The sequence below is a fragment of the Nycticebus coucang genome, chromosome 8, assembly GCF_027406575.1.
Source record: "Nycticebus coucang isolate mNycCou1 chromosome 8, mNycCou1.pri, whole genome shotgun sequence".
Classification (NCBI taxonomy): domain Eukaryota; kingdom Metazoa; phylum Chordata; class Mammalia; order Primates; family Lorisidae; genus Nycticebus; species Nycticebus coucang.
In genome coordinates, this window is record NC_069787.1 from 98,776,858 (window position 1) to 98,780,638 (window position 3,781).

General features: G+C 35.5%; 1 non-coding gene across 1 annotated transcript; it reads right to left on the bottom strand.

Annotated features, from left to right (window-relative positions):
* Positions 1–2,704: 2,704 nt before the first annotated feature.
* On the bottom strand, positions 2,705–2,811 carry LOC128592808 (U6 spliceosomal RNA). The gene has a single exon (XR_008382022.1). It is a non-coding gene; the product is annotated as a U6 spliceosomal RNA (small nuclear RNA).
* Between the last annotated feature and the right edge of the window lie 970 nt (positions 2,812–3,781).

Below are 3,781 nucleotides of genomic sequence, written 5' to 3' on the forward strand. Positions count from 1 at the left end.
TTTTTTTTTAATTGCATACTGTCTTAATTTAGGTCTCCATCATGTGGTCTACTTGAGGCATCGATTTATTGGAATCATTATATGATTTGTGGAATAAAGACTATAGTCTAGATACTGGACTACATTTATGTTATTTTGGTAAGCTTGAATTCATTTATCCTGAGGGCTCAAATATTAAAAAAGTTCTATCTTTACTCACTCAATTGCACTTTCAAAAATTAATGTTAAACAGGATACATTATCAATCACTCTGAATTACTGAAATGTTATAATTTCATGGATATTAACTGTCACAATATGAAAAACCATTCATTCTTCTATATGTTGCTCACATCCTTGAATGTAGAATTTAAGAAATAGTACCTGTGCTGGCCTTGAAGGAGATCTCTTTATTCATTATCTAAAGAGAAGGGCATAAATTATGCTTTGTCATTTAATAAGAATCAATCTAAAAGATAATAGAATAATCAGTTTCTTTTGCACAAAAATTTCTTGCCACTACTATGATAAAAAATGGTTGAACTAGGTCAGGAGTGATCCTTTTTACATTGCTTGTGAACACTAGAAGGATTAAAAATTTATGAATTACCTCCTAGAAATAATGATCTGGTACAGAAATGTAATAAAATACCCACTCTCCTGTGTCCTCCTAAGTTGCTCCATGCTGTTTTATTTTGTGATTGTATTAGTGTAACAACTTTCTGAAGCTCTAGAAAGTGTCTGAAGCTCTGGCAAAGATGAAGATTTATAAACCAAAAGATTAATTGAAAATTCAGAGGCAGGTGGTGTAAAAAGGTAATGTTAAAATATGAACCAAATAGAGTTTCGTTTTATATGTTCCATATGTTTGTAATTTTATCTTATTTAGATCACTGATAGGACAAACAAAAAACGAAAAAAAAGATATGGCAGTAAAATATCAGACAACATAAGTGTATGAGAAATACAGTATAGTTAAGTTACTTTTATATGAAATCTTCAAGCAGTAAATACTGTCAAAATTACTTCTTAAAAGAGCTATCTAGTTTTGAAAAGTTGCTAGTTAATGTTTCTTTAACCTTTTGGACTTCATGTTTTGTTAAGAGTATTTTAAAGGACATGGATTCATGTAATATTTAACGCTAGAAAGCAATGTAAGTGGGACTGTTTTGAGATAGGTATAACTTAGTTTTATGGATGTTGGGAGAAAATTGGGGCTTTTTATTCATAAATGTTTAAAAATTGTGTATTTCCCAAGTATTGATGACTGAAACGGGTTCTTTCATAGAGAAAAGTTTTTGTTTTCTTGTTTAGTGACCTCTTTCCTATCTTTGTTTTTCACTGATGGCCTTTCATTCTTCAATAATGAAACACATGAGAACATACTTTCTGCATATCTGTTTTTGAGCTAACTTGTCTTCTGGTTTAGTAAAGGTAATGGAAATATGATTACTCAGGTGAAAGCATTTTCTGTGTAGATTCCTGCATTTAAAGTGATCTTCTGAAAACTGAAGCTTAGAAAAAAACCTGCCAATCCACAGTTTAGAGTAGCCTAGTACAATATACATGAATAAAATTCCTAGACTCTTTAGTTAGTGAATCCCTGAATATTTCTATATCATCTATACAAAGCAGCTAAGTAATCTTTTGAAGGGCAAGTAACACCAAGGAAAGAGCCTTATAGCTTATAATTGTTAGAAATAGTCAGCTGAAATTAGTCTGATGGTAATTTTTTTTTTTTACTTTTTTTCTTTTTCTTTTTTTATTTCTTGTCTTCTTCTAATCTGACAGGTAATCTTAATGTCATATTTTGCTGTGCCTTTTCAGAATGAGCAAGGAGTCTTTTCTTCTCCTCAAAAAAGTCAGATTTTAAAAGTCTGAATAGCATAAATCTTTTCTAATGTGAGAGGAAAGTCTTTTTGAAATGTATCATTGACCCTAAGAAAGGAGTAGTCTTTGGTTTTGTCCTTTCAAACTGGAGACTGGTAGTGCAAAATAGGTTTCAGAGGCAAAGCCAGTGAATTTACGTCATTCAGCAAAAGAGAACTGACCTTCCATAAGAATATGAGTTAGGCCCTGTCTGTGTCTATTAGGGCTGCTGTAACAAAGTACCTTAGACTATTATAAACAACATGAATTTGTAGCTAACAGTTCTGGAGGCTGGAACCACAATTCTGGTGCTGGTAGATTCTAGTGTATGGTGAGGGCTCTGTGCTTCACAGATGGTGCTTTCTTGGTGTGTCCTCACATGGAAAAAGGGATAAACAGACTCCCTCAAGCCTCTTTTTTGAAGACACTAATTCTATTCATGAAGGTGGCGCCCTCACGATCTAATCACTGCCCAGATACTCACGTTAAGTTTCAATGTAAGAGTTTTGAGGGGAACAAACATTCAGACCCTAAAGTCTACATCCCTTACACCCACCCACTTCACAGGACTGAGTGGGCAAAGCAAACTGCAGATTCTGCAATGTCATGGCATGGTCTTGGAGGCTGCCTGTCTGTGGCTTTGTGCTTTGGGGTCAGCTGAATCCCAAGATGCAAATGAGGAGAAACTGGAATTTTAAAAGCCAAGGGGAAAACAAATGGCATTCTTTTCATTTTCTACCTAGTTTTTAATTAATTAATTAATTAATTTTTTTTATTAAATCATAGCTGTGTACATTGATATATTCATGGGGCATCATTAACTACTTCACAGACCGTTTACCAAGTTTCACATATAAAAAATATGGAACGCTTCACGAATTTGCGTGTCATCCTTGCGCAGGGGCCATGCTAATCTTCTCTGTATCGTTCCAATTTTAGTATATGTGCTGCCGAAGCGAGCACTCTACCTAGTTTTTGAATCCAGTTGTATTTAAAACCATCACCATTAGATGTATGCTGCATTAAAATATTTTACTTATGGGTGGTGCCTGTGGCTCAGAGGAGCAGGGACCCGGCCCCATATGCCAGAGGTGGCCAGTTCAAACCCAGCCCTGGCCAAAAATCTGCAAACAAGAAAAAAAAAATTTACTTATAATTTTATTTTATTTTTTTAAATTAGGATCATGGACTTTTGTTTATTTATTTATGTATTTATTTATTTTTTGCAGTTTTTGGCCGGGGTTGGATTTGAACCTGCCACCTCCCAGTATATGGAGCCGGCGCCCTACTCCTTGAGCCACAGGCACCACCCTTTACTTATAATTTTAAACCAAAAAAATAACAAAACTTTGAGTATCAGTAGCATTTCTTCCAAGACATACTTAAACAATTCAGTTTTTCCCCCCACATTCATGGTAGGTTTATTAGAAATCATTGTGATTCTCTGAAAAAGTATTTACAGAAGTATAGAAAATAATAGAGGACAGGCTTGGCGTTTAAGGCTCAGAGGCTAGGGCGCCAGCCACATACACTGGGGCTGGCAGGTTCGAGCCCAGCCTGGACCTGCCAAACAACAATGACAACTACAACCAAAAAATAGCCAGGCGTTGTGGCAGGTGCCTGTAGTCCCAGGTATTTGGGAAGCTGACACAAGAGAATCACTTAAGCCCAAGAATTTGAGGTTGCTGTGAGCTGTGACGCTACGGCACTCTACCGAGGGTGACAGAGTGAGACTCTGTCTCAAAAAAAAAAAAAAACAGAAAAGGAAAATAATAGAGGACAATGTTTACACCATTACCACATGCAATTCAGTTTTGCATAGATAAAACCAACTTGGGCCTATAGGTTTAGGATAAGAACACTGATAAACTATATCAGAACTCTGCCATGATGACTAAAGCACCATGTTTTGGGTGCTTTGATCTTTTTTATT